Source organism: Armigeres subalbatus, chromosome 2 (assembly GCF_024139115.2).
Source record: "Armigeres subalbatus isolate Guangzhou_Male chromosome 2, GZ_Asu_2, whole genome shotgun sequence".
NCBI lineage: Eukaryota > Metazoa > Arthropoda > Insecta > Diptera > Culicidae > Armigeres > Armigeres subalbatus.
The window spans coordinates 228,780,209-228,792,372 of record NC_085140.1 but is presented as its reverse complement, the minus strand read 5'-3'; the positions used below and the strand labels follow the sequence as shown (position 1 = coordinate 228,792,372).

The 12,164-nt window shown below is 39.1% G+C and overlaps 1 protein-coding gene across 9 annotated transcripts in view; it reads right to left on the bottom strand.

Moving 5' to 3' along the window:
• LOC134211838 (uncharacterized) overlaps positions 1 to 12,164 on the bottom strand; it is a 65,033-nt gene that overhangs the window by 27,426 nt on the left and 25,443 nt on the right. The window contains exons 3-6 of one of the 9 annotated variants that reach the window (XR_009979115.1): positions 9,428 to 9,591; positions 9,226 to 9,355; positions 8,884 to 9,025; positions 8,579 to 8,749 (exon numbers count right to left, since the gene is read on the bottom strand). The exons of the other annotated variants lie outside the window; for them this stretch is intronic. The gene's annotated coding sequence lies outside the window, so the exon portion shown is untranslated. Of the gene's footprint in view, positions 1 to 8,578; positions 8,750 to 8,883; positions 9,026 to 9,225; positions 9,356 to 9,427; positions 9,592 to 12,164 lie in introns of those variants that run through there. 9 annotated transcript variants of the gene reach the window in all.

Below are 12,164 nucleotides of genomic sequence, written 5' to 3'. Positions count from 1 at the left end.
TATATTTTCAAATGAACACGTTTTCACGTTACACATTAAAAAGAGGAGACAATACCTTCTTTATGTTTACGCATCTGCTTAGGAAGGCAAATAGGAAGGATAGTGCTTTCTTTAAAAGATCGCGTCTGTCAGGTATAAGATGGCGGGAGGGATTATGACTTCTTTAAATGGTAGAGTCTGCCTGGTACAAGGCAAAGGGAAGAGATAATACCTTCTTTGAATGAAAACGTCTACTTGGTATAAGACGAAAAGAATAAATAGTTAATTATTTTTAAAAAAAAACCTGATTAATCCACCTAGCGGTGATGGTGCCTTTCTCGTGCATTATTAAAAATAGTATTTTGGCCATTACTTTTGAGCGCATAGTCAGATTTTGCAAATTTTTAATAGGAAACAATGGTAGAGTATTCTGCCGCGAATGAAACTTGTTGCGAGCAAATCGGTCAAGGATAAGTATCTAAAACATAAGTGAGCATTTTTCATGTTAAAAATGTATTTTGGCCATAACTTCGAAGGCAAATGTCACTCATTTTTCAGGCACTTATCCTTAACCGATTTTCTCGCACAGATTGCATTCGACGTAGAATCCTGTCCCATTGTTTCCTATTGAAAATTGGCCGGATCGGACTATGGGCTCAGAAGTTATGGTCAAAATACATTTTTTATAGAAAAATCGCGAAAAAAGTGTCACTCATTTTCAGGCACTTATCTTTATCCGATTTTCTTGCAATAGATTGCATTCGACGCAGAATCCTATCCCATTGTTTCCTATTGAAAATTGCCCAGATCAGACTATGGGCTCGAAAGTTATGGCCAAAATACATTTTTTTAATAGAAAAATCGCGAAAAAAATGTCACTCATTTTCTAGGCACTTATTATCAACCGATTTGCACGCAACAAATTGCATTCGACGCAGAATCCTATCCCATTGTTTCCTGTTGAAAATTGGCCGGATCGGACTATGGGCTCGGAAGTTATGGCCAAAATACATTTTTAATAGAAAAATCGCGAAAAAATGTCACTCATTATTTCGGCACTTATCCTAACCGATTTGCTCGCAAGTTGCATTTGACGCGTACCATTGTACCATTGTATCGTATTGAAAATTGGCTCAATCGGTTTATGGGCTTCGAAATTATGGCCATAATACATTTTTTTACAAGAAAAGTTCTCACTCACTTTTTTGGCACTTACTCTTAGCCGAAACACATACAAAATTCTCACTCATTTTTCAAGCACTTCTCTTTAACGGATTTACTCGTAGCAAGTTGCATTCGGCGCGGAATCTTGTTCCATTGTTTCGTATTGAAAATTGGCGGAATCTGACTATGGGATTTGGAATTATGTCCAAATATTTTTTTTTTTTGCAAAAAAAAATCTCACTCATTTTTAGGCACTAACCTTTAGCCGATTTGCTCGGCTACCGCAACAAGCTGCATTCGACGCAGAATTCTGTCCCATTGTTTCCTATCCAAAATTGACCGGATCGGACTATGGGCTCAGAAGTTATGGCCAAAATACTTTTTTTTTCATGCCAAAAGTGCTTAGAAATTACTCACTTGAAAAAAACGAGAAAGGCACCATCACCGCTAGGTGGATTAATCTGAGTTTTTTATACGTCACTTCGTTTTACGGCCTCCTTTTTACGGCACGTGACGTAAAAAGAATTTGAAACATTACTGACATCTAAAAGTAAGCATATAAGAAGGCACTCTTAGAAACCCAAAGAACAAAGTAGATGCTTTGTATATTTATCATTTGCCTTCAACAATTGTTCCGTTCCAGGTCATCCAAGAATTTCCTGGAGTCTACACGCGTAACCAAGGACCTAAAGTCTACAAGCGTAGCGAAAGAGCTGTTATGTTTTGTAGAAAATGGTTTATGCCCTATTTGATATATTAAACCAAATTCCGTTCCAGGTCATACAAGCTATCCCTTGAATATAGGTCTTGAGGTCTACCCGCGTAACCGAAGGGCTGTTATCTTTTTTTTAAATGGTTCATGCTCCATATGATCTATTAAACCAAACTCAATATGCCTTAAGCATCCGTTCCTTTCCTGGTCATCCAAGAATTCCCTAGACTCCTCAGCCGTGGATTCATCCCAAATATGTCCTCCGAGTATTTGTCTTTCAGTTGCGTCTCAAATGTAGTCATATAAGTTGTTCTAAGATCTCCAAATTGAACTATAGTTTGAATCAAATGGTCTACCGAATCAACCAAGTCTTCCATAATGTTTCCAGCCACGGTTACCACCCATTAATGTCCTCCAAGAATTTGTATTCCGCTCGCGTCTCAAATCCAGGCATATGAGTTGTTCAAAGATCTCCAAATCGTCCTGGAGTTTGAATCAAATGTTCTGCCAAATCAAACAAGGCTTTCATGATGTCCCCTGCCGCGGTATCAACCCAATTAAGTCCTCCGAGTATTTGTCTTTTACTTGGGTCTCAAATCCAGACATATGAGATGTAGTAAGATCTCCAAATCGTCCTGGAGTTTGAATCAAATGGTCTGCCGAATCAACCAAGGCTTCCATGATGTCCATAGCTGCGGTAATAACCCAATTATGTCCTCCGAGTATTTTTCTTTCATTTGCGTCTCAAATCAAGACATATGAGATGTAGTAAGATCTTCAAATCTTCCTTTAGTTTGAATCAAATGATCTGGCGAATCAACCAAGGCTTCCATGATGTCCCCAGCCGTGGTAATAACCCACTTATGTGCTCCGAGTATTTTTCTTTCACTTGCGTCTCAAATCCAAAGATATGAGATGTTGTAAGATCTCCAAACTGTCCAAGAGTTTGAATCAAATGGTCTACCGGATTAGCCAAGGTTTCCATGATGTCCCATGCCGTATCAGCTCAATTATGTTTCCAGGGTATTTGTCTTCCACTTGCGTTTCAATTCCAGGCATATGAGTTGTTTTAAGATCTCCAAATTGTCCTGGAGCTTGAATCAAATGGTCTGCCGAATCAACCAAGGCCTTCATGATGTCCTCAGCCGCGGTAACAACCCGAGCAGCACAAGTCAGACAAACATCCCAAGGAACATTTTTAGTTCTATAACGGTCATGAAAACCATTATTTGCTCTACATGACTTCGGTAAAATCAGCATAAAACTAAAATGTTTGTAGAGATGGTTGTAGCAATTTGATTTTGACTAAATTCAGTCAATTCATATGGGTCATGCCCTTTTTGATCCATAGAACCAAAGTGAATACGGCTTCAACTATTGTTCCATTGCAGATCATCCATGAATATCATCCATCCCTGAAATATAAGCTTTACGGTCAACACGCGTAACCAAAAGGCTGTTGTCTATTTTAAAAAAAACTTGCTCATACCTGTTTTGAACCATAGGACTAAATTGGATACCTTTTCAACTATTGTTCCATTCCAGGTAATTTAAGAAAGTCATGGAGTACAGGTCTTTAGGTCTACAGGATTATTATTTTTAAATGGTTCATCTCATTTTGATCCATATAGCCATATTAGATACGCATTCAACAATTATTCTACTCCAGATTATCGAAGGAATATCTGAAGTCTAGACTTCGTGGCTGGGGACATAATGGAAGCCTTGATTGATTCGGTAGACCATTTGATTCATTATCTAAAACAATTGGGAGATCTTACAACATGTTACATGTCAGAATTTGAGACGCAATTCGCAAACTATCCAAATTCCAGAACAACTTTGAGATCTTACAACACCTCATATTCCTTGATTTGAGACGAGTGAAAGACAAACACTCGAGGAATATAATTGAGTTAATACCGCGAGTGAAAAAATCATGGAAGCCTTGGTTGATTTGGTAGACCATTTGATTCAAACTCCAGGACAATTTGAAGATCTTACAACATCTTACATGCTAATATTTGTGACTCAAGTGAAAGACTAATACTCAGAAGACAAAATTGGGTTGACACCGCGGTTGGGGGAACCATGGGAGCCTTGGTTGATTCATTAGACCATTTGATTCAAACTCCAGGAAAATTTGGAGATCTTACAACACCTCATATGTCTTGTTTTGAGACGCAAGTAAAAAAAAATATTCAAAGAACATATTTGAGTTGATACCACGGCTTAAGACATTATGAAATCTTTGGTTGATTCGATAGATCATTTGATTTAAGCTCCAGAACAATTTGGAGATCTTAGGATCTTAGAACATATCATATACCTGTATTTGAGACGTTAGTAAAAGACCAATGCTCAGAAGACAAAATTGGGTTGACACGGCTGGGTACATCGTGAAAGCCTTGTTTGATTTGGCAGATCATTTGATTCAAACTCCAGAACAATTTGGAGATCTTAAAACATTTCATATGCCTGGATTTGAGACGTAAGTGAAAGACAAATAATCTGAGGACATAATTGGGTTGATACCACGGCTGGGGGCACCATGAATGCCTTGGTTGATTCATTAAACCATTTGATTCAAACTCCAGGACAATTTGGAGATCTTATAACACCTCATATGTCTTGTTTTGAGACACAAGTAAAAGACAAATACTCAGAGAACATAATTGAGTTGATACCTCGGCTTAGGACATCATGAAGGTTTTGGTTGATTCGGTAGACCATTTGATTCAAATTCCAGGACAATTTGGAGATCTTACAATATCGAATATGCCTGTATTTGAGACGTTAGTAAAAGACGAATACTCAGAAGACAAAATTGGGTTGACACCGAGAATGCTTGTTGGGGGGGGACATTGTGGAAGCCTTGGTTGATTTTGTAGACCATTTGATTCAAACTCCAAAACAATTTGCAGATCTTAAAACATCTCATATACATGGACTTGAGACGCAAGTGAAAGACAAATACTCGGAAGGCATGATTGGGATGGTACCGCGGCTGAGGACATCATACAAGCCTCAGTAGATTCGGTAGACCATTTGATTCAAACTCCAGGACAATTTGAAGATTTTACAACTTCATATATGCAAGAATTGAAGACGGAAGTGAAAGACAAATAATCGGAGGACAAAACTGTGTTGACACCGAGACTGGGGATATCATGCAAGCCTTGGTCGATTCGGTAGACCATTTGATTCTAACTCCAGGACAATTTGAAGATCTTACAACACCTCATATGTCTTGTTTTGAGACGCAAGTGAAAGACAAATCCGCGGAGGACATAGAGTTGATACCACGGCTTGGAACATCATGAAGGCTTTGGTTGATTCGGAAGACCATTTAAGTCAAACTCCAGGACAATTTGGAGATTTTATAACATCTCTTGGATTTGGATAGATCTTACAATACCTCATGTAAGACGCAAGTGAATGTATTTGAAAGTATCCTCACGATCAATAAATTTAGTGAAATACTAGAAATTTTAGCAAAAATTCTTTTTACGTCACATTCAGTTTACGTCCCCCCAATAAGTGACGTAAAAAGAGGGTTGAGTGTATTACAAACAGTGCTGTCATGGTGGTTACTCCAAGTTACTCACTGAGTAACCAGCTCCCGTGACCAAAAAAAAAAATTTTTTTTTGCTTACTTTTCACCGAAACGAAAAATAATTTTTTTCTGAAAATTTTTCCGCTCTCTAAGATCGCTTTTACTGGTCCTACCATTCTGAAATCGTTCCCCCTTATATTCTCCATGTATCCTATTTGGGATTCCAGCTCCCCTAGAACGTATTATTCGAACATTTTGCACCCCCGTAGATTTTGAAATATGTCCTCTGCAGGATCTCCGCCCTCCTATACGAATCCCTCTAACTGATTTGCGCCTCCTTAGATTTAAAAAAAAAACCTCTACCGGATCTAGAATGTATTATTTGAACTTTTTTGCGCCCCCGTAGAATTTATTTATTTAAATATCTCCGCCCTCCTATACGTATTCCTCTAACTTTTTTGCGCCCCCGTAGATTTCAAAATATGTCCTCTACGGGATTTCCACTCCCCAAAAACGTATTACTCGAACTGTTAGCGCCCCTGTAGATTTAGAAATATGTCCTCGGCAGGATCTCCGCCCTCCCATACGTGATCCTCTAACTTTTTGCGCCCTGCAGATTTAAAAATATGTCCTCCACGGGATTTCCGCTCTCCTAGAACGTATTATTCGAACTTTTTTTCGCCCCCGTGGATTTAGAAATATGTCCTCTGTAGGATCTCCACCCCTATATGTATTCCTCTAACTTTTTTGCGCCCCCTTAGATTTCAAAATATGTCCTCTATGGGATTTCTGCTCTCTTAAAACGTATTTTTCGAACTGTTTGCGCCCCCGTAGAATTAGAAATATGTCCTCTGCAGAGTCTCCGCTCTCCTATATGTATTCCTCTAACTTTTTTGCGCCCCTGTAGATTTGAAAAAAAAATGTCCGCTTCGAGATTTCCGCCCCCCTAGAAACTTCAAACTTTTTTAGCGCCCCCGTATTCCTTTAACTGTTTTGAGCCTCCTTAAATTAAAAAAAAGTACTCTATGGGATTCCCGCCCCAAGAACGTATTATTTAAACTTTTTTGCGCTCCCGTAGAATTTATTTATTTATTTTATTTATTTATCTCCGCCCTACTATACGCCGTATTCCTTTAATTGTTTTGGGCACCCTTAGATTTCAAAATAAGTCCCCTGTTGTATCTCCGCCCTCATATACCTATTCCTCTTGCGCCCTCTTAGATTTCAAAATATGTCCTCTACGGGATTTCCGCTCCCCTAAAACGTATTACTCGAACTGTTTGCGCCCCTGTAGATTTAGGAATATGTCCTCTGCAGGATCTCCGCCCTCCTATACGTATTTCTCTAATTGTTTTGCGCCCCCTTAGATTTCAAAATATGTCCTCTACGGGATTTCTGCTCCCTTAAACGTATTATTCGAACTGTTTGCGCCCCCGTAGATTTAGGAAAATTGTCCGCTTCGAGATTTTTACCCCCTAGAACGTATTATTCGAACTTTTCTTCGCCCCCGTGCATTTAGAAATATGTACTCTGCAGGATCTCCGCCCTCCTATACGAATCATTCTATTTTGCGCACCCGTACATTTTGAAATATTTCCTCTACAGGATCTCCGCCCTCCTATACGGATTTCTCTATTTTGTGCCCCTGTAGATTTTGAAATATGTCCTCTACGGGATTTCCGCTCCCCTAGAACGTAATTTTCGAACTTTTCAAGCCCCCATAGAATTAGAAATATGTCCTCCGTACTCCTATACGTATTCCTCTAATTGTTCGAACTTTTTTGCGCCCCCGTGGATTTAGAAATGTATCCTCTGCAGAATCTCCGCCATCCTATACGTATTCCTCTAACTTTTTTGCGCCCCCAAAGATTTCAAAATATGTCCTCCACGGGATTTCCGCTCCCCTAAAACGTATTATTCGAACTGTTTGCGCCCCCGTAAATTTAGAAATATGTTCTCTGCAGGATCTCCACCCTCCTATAAATGTTCCTCTAACTTTTTTTTGAGCCCCGGTAGAAATAAAAAAAAATGTCCGCTTCGGGATTTCCGCCCCCGAGAACGTATTATTCAAACTTTTTTGCGCCCCCGTAGAATTAGAAATATGTCCTCTACATGATATCTGCCCTCCTATATGTATTCATCTTACTTTTTTGCGCCCTGTAGATTTAAAAAAAAGTCAGCTTCGGGATATCCGCCCCCTAGAACGTATTATTCGAACTTTTTTGCGCCCCCATAGATTTCAAAATTTGTCCTCTACGGGATTTCCGCTCCCCTAAAACGTATTATTCGAACTGTTTGCGCCCCCGTAGATTTAGAAACATGTCCTCTGAAAGATCTCCGCCCTCCTATACGTGTTCCTTTAACTTTTTTTGCGCCCCTGTAGATTAAAAAAAAATGTCCGCTTCGGAATTTCCGCTCCATAAAATATATTATTCGAACATTATTGCGCCCTCATTAATTTAGAAACATGCCCTCTGCTGGATCTCTGCCCTCCTATATGTATTCCTTTTACTTTTCTGCGCCCTGTAGATTTTAAGAAATTTTTCCGCTTCGGGATTTCCGCCCCCTAGAACGTATTATTCGAACTTTTTTGATCTCCGCCCTCCTATATGTATTCCTTTTACTTTTCTGCGCCCTGTAGATTTTAAGAAATTTTTCCGCTTCGGGATTTCCGCCCCCTAGAACGTATTATTCGAACTTTTTTGCGCCCCCGTGGATATGAAAATATGTCTCCTCCTATACGAATTTCTTCAACTCTTTTGCGCCCCGTAGATTTCAAAATATGTCCTCTACGGGATTTCCGCTACTTTTTTGCGCCCCCTTGGATTTAGAAATATGTCCTTTGTATGATTTCCGCCCTCCTATACACAGAAAGAAAAACCATTGTTAGAATTAAAAAAACCATTGGTAAAAATAAAAAGTTTCGTTGGTTCTTTTTCGTAGAGAGTTGTAAGTATTCAAAATTAAAGTACGGTAACTGTTACGGCAACCATGGTTTAAAAGCTGCAAGCTATTCTGAAATTAAAAGTTTGAACTTTTTAAATAAATTGTCGAACTGTCAAATAGAAAAAAGGTTCACTGTGAAAAATAAAAGTGAAATATTTTTATTCCAAATGATGACATCATCGCTATTAGTTGTTTTTCTCAAAACAATCAAGGAGAACCAGTTTTATAGAGACATATTTTATTATACAATAATGGATGTTATTTAACTAGGTACACGTTGATTTTACAGGTGCTTTTGCTCTCGACAGCCCTATAACTGTGATCTTCCGATCCAACACTGACGACTCTCGAACCATGATTATTTGTCAGCAACAATACTGACATCGATTCCGCTAAAATTAACAAGAATAAAAATTAGTACAAATTAATTTTATTTTCTATAATTAATTATTTTGTGGCAAAATGCAAATATAGCACTGCGCGATTGATTTATGGTAAACAAATATGTATGTATGTTCCTACTTACTATCGATGGTATTTTATAGATCCGAAATTTGGCCAGCGATGTTCCCCCGCGACACTCTGGGTCCATTTGAAAAATCCATTTCCATCGCTCTAACATTGTATGGGTGATTCCAATGGGACATCTCGTCATTGACTGGAAAGATCTGGGGAAGAGGAAGTGGAAAATATCTGAAGTCATTGTATAAATACTAGTCCCGTCCAATGGGCAGGTTCAAGTCGAGAGAAATTTATCATATCTGGCTCTAATTTTTTTTCAACAAAGGAAGACGAGGATGGGTGAAACTTCCATTGAATTCAACCTGCTAATTGAAAGGGACTAGTTTGAGTTTGATTGAATGCTTACCTTCCGTTTCCTGTAGCCTAGAGCCGAGCCTAGAGCAACGATTTCAGGAGAGAATGCGAAGTTGTTTATTTCAGGGGGAAACCCGTAGCGCACACCGATGCAGCTAAATTTACCGTTTCACAGCGGCAACCTATAGAAAATATGCAGAAAATATCCAATAATTTATTAAATATAAATCGTGACTGAAATCTTTGTGACCTACCTTCCATTTATTATCCACTTCCCTGATATATTAAATCTAATAGAGGATATTTCTGTTTTGTCTGTTTTGTTGTTTGTTTTATTTTGGATGTCTGTTTTGGATGTTGTTTGGCAGATGGCTACGGGTGTTTTGCTTGGCGGCTTGACACTTTTGAAATACTCACACTGAAAGAAAACACTTTTTATTTTACATTATAAACAGACGAAAAATACTTTCAAATTGAAAATGTCATTTTCACAGTAAAAACTAAACTTTTATTTTGATGAAATAAATACAATTTTTAAATGTAAAGGTCAAATTATTTAATTAAACAATTTTTGTTTTTTGTGTGTATGTATTCATCTAATTTTTTTGCGCCCTGTAGATTTAAAACAAAATGTCCTCTGCGGGATTTCCGCTCCCCTAAAACGTATTATCCAAGCTTTTTTGCGCCCCCGTGGATTTAGAAATATGTCCTCTGCAGGATCTCCGCCCTCCTATACGTATTCCTCTAATTTATTTGCGCCCCCCTAAGATTTCAAAATATGTCCTCCACGGGATTTCCGCTCCCCTAAAACGTATTATTCGAACTGTTTGCGCCCCCATACATTTAGAAATATGTCCTCTGCAGGATCTCCACCCTCCTATAGGTGTTTCTCTAACTTTTTTTTTTGCGCCCTGGTAGAATTAAAAAAAATTGTCCGCTTCGGGATTTCCGCCCCCGAGAACGTATTATTCAAACTTTTTTGCGTTCCCGTAGAATTAGAAATATGTCCTCTGCATGATCTCTGCCCTCCTATATGTATTCTTCTTACTTTTTTGCGCCCCGTAGATTTTAAAAAAATTGTCAGCTTCGGGATATCCGCACCCTAGAACGTATTATTCGAACTTTTTTGCGCCCCCGTAGATTTCTAAACATGTCCTCTACGGGATTTCCGCTCCCCTAAAACGTATTATTCGAACTGTTTGCGCCCCCGTAGATTTAGAAATATGTCCTCTGAAGGATCTCCGCCCTCCTATACGTGTTCCTTTAACTTTTTTTGCGCCCCAGTAGATTTCTAAACATATCCTCTACGGGATTTCCGCTCCCCTAAAACGTATTATTCGAACTGTTTGCGCCCCCGTGAATTTAGAAATATGTCCTCTGTAGGATCTCCGCCCTCCTATACGAATTCTGCCATTTTGCGCCCCCTCTGCAGGATCTCCGCCCTCCTATATGTATTCCTCTAACTTTTTTGCGCCCCCTTAGATTTCAAAATATGTCCTCTACGGGATTTCCGCTCCCCTAGAACGTATAATTTTAAAAAAAATCAGCGCCCCCATGGATTTAGAAATATGTCCTCTGTAGGATCTCCGCCCTCCTATATGAATTCCTCTAATATTTTTGCGCCTCTGTAGATTTAAAAAAAATGGTTCTCTGGAGGATTTCCGCTCCCCTAAAACATATTATTCTCCTCCTATATGTATTCCTCTTACTTTTTTGCGCCCCGTAGATTTTAAAAAAAATGTCAGCTTCGGGATATCCCGTAGATTTCAAAACATGTCCTCTACGGGATTTCCGCTCCCCTAAAACGTATTATTTGAACTGTTTGCGCCCCCGTAGAATTAGAAATATGTCCTCTCAAGGATCTCCGCCCTCCTATACGTGTTCCTTTAACTTTTTTGCGCCCCTGTAGATTAAAAAAAAATTGTCCGATTCGGGATTTCCGCCCCATAAAATGTATTATTCGAACATTATTGCGCCCTCATTAATTTAGAAATATGCCCTCTGCTGGATCTCCGCCCTCCTATATGTATTCCTCTTACTTTTTTGCGCCCTGTAGATTTTAAGAAAATTTTCCGCTTCGGGATTTCCGCCCCCTAGAACGTATTATTCGAACTTTTTTGCGCCCCCGTGGATATGAAAATATGTCCTCTGCAGTAACTCCGCCCTCCTATACGAATTTCTTCAACTTTTTTGCGCCCCCGTAGATTTCAAAATATGTCCTCTACGGGATTTCCGCTACCCTAGAACGTATTATTCAAACTTTTTTGCGCCCCTTGGATTTAGAAATATGTCCTCTGTAAGATCTCCACCCTCCTATACGAATCCCTCTATTTTGCGCTTCATAGATTTTGAAAAATGTCCTCTGCAGGATCTCCGCCTTCTTATACGTTAGATCTGTTCACCATTTTCAAAAGTATTTTAGATTCAAAGTGCCACCGCTCTATTTCAATGAGTATCTTAAATGGAGTCTACTGACCAATTTTCAGCCAAATCCATGGACATTTAGAGGTGCATCAAACGAGATTTGTGATTTTTCAGACTTTTTCGTAATAATATCATCTGAACGCATCAATTTAACTCCGAGTTTAACTCCACCTAATAAAAGGATTAGTCGTTGATAGCTTCTTTAGACTATTATCTACCACTTTCACTACCACTCCCCTAGAACGTATTATTCAAACTTTTTTGCGCCCTCGTTGATTTAGAAATATGTCCTCTGCTGAATCTCCGCCCTCCTATACGAATTCCTCCATTTTGCGCCCCCGAGGCGCCCCGTAGATTTTGAAATATGTCCTATGCACGATTCTTCTAAATTTTTTGCGCCCCTGTAGATTTAAAAAAAAATGTCCGAACTTTTTTTGCGATTCTATCGCTTGGCGACTGCGATTCTGTCGTCGTTGGTATGGAAGGATAAATGGAACATTGCCTGCAGCGACCCAGCGATAGAATCGCGGCGACTAGTTGTCGCCATCGCGGCGATGAAATCGCTTA